This window comes from Priapulus caudatus, unplaced genomic scaffold, assembly GCF_000485595.1.
Source record: "Priapulus caudatus unplaced genomic scaffold, Priapulus_caudatus-5.0.1 Scaffold316, whole genome shotgun sequence".
NCBI classification, from domain to species: Eukaryota; Metazoa; Priapulida; class Priapulimorpha; order Priapulimorphida; family Priapulidae; genus Priapulus; species Priapulus caudatus.
The window spans coordinates 89883-95792 of record NW_014577377.1 but is presented as its reverse complement, the minus strand read 5'-3'; positions in this window follow the sequence as shown (position 1 = coordinate 95792).

Genomic DNA, 5910 nt, shown 5'->3' with positions numbered 1-5910 from the left:
TTTATCTATTTATTTATTTATTATATATTCACATAGGGAACACATATTTATCCTTGTAAAATAATATATATTATATATATATATATATAATTATATATATATATATACGTTATGTGTCTCTGATCTACTACCGCCGCTTACTGATTATCCGAAGAAGTGAATTCGATTGTGCTGTTGGCGCTTCTGCTGCTGCTATTGAGACGATGGTAACTTTCCACTCTGAGAAAAACGCGAGAAAAGAAGTCGTTAGTTCGGTTAGTTCGGTATCATGAAACGGAAATGTGCAGTCGTGCCAAGCGATCGCGACCGGTGTCTTTTATTTGTTCGGCAATTTTAAAGAATTAAGCTGATTTTACCTGCCGATGTCGAATAAAATGTTTTCGTTGAGACCACGTAAGACATTTGTCCTTTCATGTAAAAGGGAGTAACAAGGAGTTCTTCGCTGTTCACATTATCGGCCGTGTTACCGAGATATCACGATCTCCAGAAGCCGCAACACATTCGTATTAGTATATCAGCGGAAATACCCCGCAATACGTTCATGGAAGGCTTTGAGCAAGAAGCTTCATTAGATCATATAGCCTACGTGAGATGAAGTCCGTAGATGAACACGACGACTCCGAAAATAGACGGCACCCACAAAGAGCTGATGAGAGTTCCCTGCCAGGCAAAATAGAACGCAATCTTCTCGCCGAAGTAGTTCCTGATCTTCCACAGCGGTTGGAATTTCCAGAAGACCGTCCACGTCCTGTTCAGCTCGTGTCGAGCGTCGGCTGGCGCATTCGCTGGCTGCCCCGCGACCGCATTCGCGTTGGCTTCGTCCGCCGTGGACACGACTCTGGACGCTGACGACGGTCGACTCGTTTGCCGAGCGGCGGGAGCTGGCGGATCGTGCAGTACGAAGGCGTCCTTGTAGCAACCGCTCATGAGAAGATAAGCGAGACCTGAAATCAATAGAAGTCATGCCTTAGGATTAGCTGAGATCCGAGAGCAGCAGCTGAGTGTGTCGTAGACGCAGCGTCGTCGTTAATTAAGAGGGCGAAGAATACAAATTTACGTTTTTTAAGTCGGGCGGCTGGCGTTGATCGCACATTGTCATCACATCACACGTCATCTATCCTTATATCCTTATTCAAAATTAGGGGTAAATTTACCGAGCATTTAGGTGTCTAAACCCTCTATATGGGATACTCCGCACGTTCTTATGGGATACAACCGTGTGCCCAGACGAAATTAAATGTCACACAGATAAAAATGCTATATGATCTCGCGCGTACACCTAGTGTCGTGCAATATATGCACGTATATGAACATAAAAAGGAAAGATAATTATAAGATATGATAAGATCATAATAAGATATTATAAGATAATGGTAAGGGGGAGAGTCAGAAAGATTGAAACGGATCGAGGTAAAAGGCGATAGAGTTAGATAGATAGATAGATAGATAGATAGATAGATAGATAGATAGATAGAGAGAGAGAAAGAGAGAGAGAGAGAGAGAGAGAGAGAGAGAGAGAGTAGTGTGGTGGGGGGGAATGCGTGCGCGCGTGTGTGTGTGTGTGTGTGCGTGCGTGCGTGCGTGCTTGTGTGTGTGTGTGTGTTTACGTATTGCTATTGTGTGTGTGCCTGCGTGCGTGCGTGCGTGCGTGCGTGCGCGTGCGTGTGTGTGTGTATGGGTGTGTGTGTGTGTTTGTGTGTGTGTGCGTGTGTGTGTGTTTACGTATTGCTATGACTGGCGTTAGATGAACATACTACTAACTAACAGTGTATTGACAAATGCAGGGACAAAGCACATAGGAACACCCAGACAGAAGCCCGTAGCGACTACTATTGATTATATATGTGTATGAGTACATGATGTAAAATAATATCAGACGACGGAGATATGTACCCCTGCGACAGTACCCCGAATCACAAAAGCATTATTCTGTATGCATATAGTGCCATCAAACACTATGAGCCACAATGTTTGGCAGAGATCCTGGTAATGGGCGATTACTCGACAAACGTACATACTAGATATGGGTGACATTATCGCCTACACTACCGCATGCCAGGTTCCTGTTATACAATTTTCTATACAATTTGTAATACAATTGTTATACAATTTGGATAGAAAGGTCGGTTGCAGTCAAATAAACCACTCTGTGTGCGTGCGTGTGTGTGTGCGAGCCTGTGTGGGTGCGTTCGAGTGGGCGTGCGGGCGGGCGGGCGAGGGTGCGTGCGTGCGGGCGAGCAAGCGTGCGTTCGTGCACGTATATGTGTCTCTGTGTATGTTATCTACGAATGGAACCGATAGTAAAGGATATTACTTGCAATATACGGAGCTAGATCTACGATTGTCAATTTATGCCAGCGACATCTGCATTGCACCGCTTTATAGGCGATATTACACAATGTATTATTATGATACTCCCGATATATACATAAAATATATCCATTAGTAGTTTTATATTAGCATTACATAGCATAAGCCAGTACACTGCACACGGATATTATGCATTCCTAATATATATATATATATATATACTTTGTTACTAACAGTTGGTGGATAAGGTAGCGCTGTGATATCTACATGAAACATAAAATTAGAGACCGACAATAGCACACAAATCAATGCAGGGAGCATATTATTTTTGTTTCACATTTCACTAGCCTCGTACAGATAAAAAAATGTAATTTGTTCACACCGGTGTGCGTTATTCCGGAACACGCTCTGCTGTCTTTCTATTTCATTCTAGAAGATAGGCAATGTGTGCACATCACCCTTTCGGTGCACCACTTCCCATGCTCTCCTCTTCTGACATGAGGAGGAGGAGTGAGTCCCTTCTGACCAACTTCTTACCACAAAAATCAAAACAGATCACCTGATCAACCAGATAACATGTTTGTTTCGATCCCCGGAGTAGCAACCAATTAAAACCAGTCGCACAATGGTTACACTTAAAATAGTAATAATCTATACTCACAGGAATCCAGTGGATACAGGCTATTTATGGGAGAGGGTTGCGATGATATGTACATACGAAGAGTAAACGATAAAGCTTCCCAAAAGCGGCGCAAGTTCAGCTCTCTGTGACGGCCTAACACGTTACGGCACTATTAAAGAAATAGGAGGTGGTACAGGGGAGACGTCGTATCGTATTGTTGGTCTTTCATAAAGGAATGAAGGACAGACGTAGCGTGGAATGCGGAGTTAACAAAGCCAGGCCGTAGTCTCTGAGGGTGGGGACGGCTGTTGTCCCTCTAGATTTTGGGGCTACGAATAAAAAATCTATAATATAAGAAAATAAGCTTAGGTAATAATTGTAAGTAACCCGAAATAAATGTAATAAGTAATGAAACAAAATTACACTTTACAAAAACAATTACAAATTACAAATACACGGTTCATCCTTTTTCAGCCTAAACCTATTTATTCTGCGTGTGATATATTTCATAAAAATTTTGCCCCCCCCACTAGGAATTTGCTTAGCCTATGGCCGTAGAGAGCTAGCCAACGCCACACTTTCCATGCTAATGGGCAGTGGTAAGTGGACCGATAATAAGACAATAATAAGACCACTATAAAGCCCAGGAGTTGCATTTATAGTCATAGAAATTAAGCCCTGGTGGCCAATCTAGCCCACGATTCATCAAATGTCATATATAAAGAATTGATGACCTGGAACTCGCGTTTGGTGAATTTGGCACACGAACCACGTACTGCGAAAGATACCGCATTATAATTTATGCAGAGCATATCACGTGCTATGAAAAAACGAATACTGCCCGCGTAAAAAACCAATGTTGCCCCTAGCGCACACACTTTCTCGCCCCCAACACCCATTTACTTTACGATGGAAGCCGTTCCATTTCTGCAAGAAGTGCGGTATAGGTGGAATGTGGGGTTGCATAGTTTATAAGGTCGGCCGTGTGCAGTATGTAACACACTACCACAGAATCCTTTTGTCGACAGCTCCGCTAGCAACCGCCCATAACAACGTCCACGTCCATTCTATATAGGCGCCTTAATATTGCATATGTCTAGCGTGCGGGGACGTGTATTGCTGTTGCGGGATCTAGCCTAATCCGATATTTAAACAGTATATTAATATAAATAGCGAGATCAGATGGTGGTTACCTTGGTTATTAACACATATATACTCATCGAATATCAATTCAACACATGCCCACCACGGAGTAATCGCCGTTAAAAATATTTATCAGTAATTAAATAACATATACCACCATTTGTATTTACATTTGTATTTCTATTTGTATTTGTATTTGTATTTGTATTTGTATTTGTATTTGTATTTGTATTTGTATTTGTATTTGTATTTGTATTTGTATTTGTATTTGCATTTGCATTTGTATTTGTGTTTGTTTTTGTATTTGTGTTTTTATGTGTTATTGTTTTTAAATAACGCACCAGCATTTGTATTTTATTGACTCGCTTGAATTCGGCGAGAGCAGGCATGTGCGGTGGGAAAATTTGTTCCCTGGCAACCTTTACCGTACAGTGAACAACACCACACAGATAATGATCCATTTGTGTTCTGTTGTGAGTAATCATATGTATTCTAGAATCAATAATTTGCTCTAGCGTTCCCGGTTCAATGCAGAAAGGGGTTTATTTTCTAATACTTTCTCTTTATCTGCAACGCAATATGCATTAGTTACGAGGATACAATGTGGGTGTCTTGGACAAGGAAGTAATGTAATGGCGCAAATCCGACGCCCGCAGGGAGGGGGTAATGGCAAAAGAAAGCCATGTAACGAAGATCAGCTTACAGTTATACCTTATACAGCAGCTGTACTTACCCTTTCTGCTCACTAGATTGTCTTTCGTCTTTTCGATGGGCTCACGCACGTCAGCGTTGATGAGTATATGGTGGGTCTGTGTACGATATGTGAAATAAATCTATCACTCATGCTCATCCGTAAACGCAAGAATTTGGAAACGAATGTGTACGCAACTTTACACAACTATAATACTTTTGCATGAGACAGCCTGTCGCGACGTCGCGACGCAATGTGACGTGACGTGACGCGACGTAAGTCATGTGCTGCCAGGCTGCTTGATTGTATATATGCAATGACATATTAAACACGGCACTATTCATAACCACTTATACTTCAACGCTAGCCGTTCTGCCTTTCGTTGGCTAACCTAACTGACTGTTCGACCTTATGCCCCGTACAGACCGCAAAATTTGATCCTACGTCAAACCAGTCCGGGCCAGGCGCGCGCTAATTTTTTGCAGTGTGTACACGTTATCCCGGGTTAAATGCGCGCTAGTCCGGACTATCCACAGACGTTACTACGGGAAGGGGGAATCGTTCTATCCCTTGATCCTTCACGCCCAACACTCATTTTTGTTCTAGGATGACGCTAAATGACGATCACACACGGCTGATATTTTAATCCTGCTACCGGTGGCACAATATGTCCGAATACCCAGAACCGCCCGTAGGACGTGCTTAATTACCAACCTAGGTCAATCAATAAATATTAGGTAATTGCGCGCGTGGGCAAGACGACACTGATAAGGAGACCACAACGACGCAGCCTAAGGACACTTGAAGGTGCTCATGTATTACGTATGTCGTTGTGTTAGCCTTGATAGACGATGTCATTGATACTGATGAGGTCATCGCTATCTACACAGTCATGCAGAGTGTCTACGGGGTTCATGCGAGAACCGGTGGTATATATTTTTATTAATAAATAGCTATCTCATTTATATTATATATATACATATATATATATATATATATATGAAATAAAAATATGTAAAATATAATTTAAATCTAAATATTAATATAATATAGCAATATAAACAGCAATATACAGGGGCGGATCTAGTGGGTGTCCGGGGGGTCCCCCTTTAATTTCAAAGTGCCCTAAAGAATTTCATCCCAA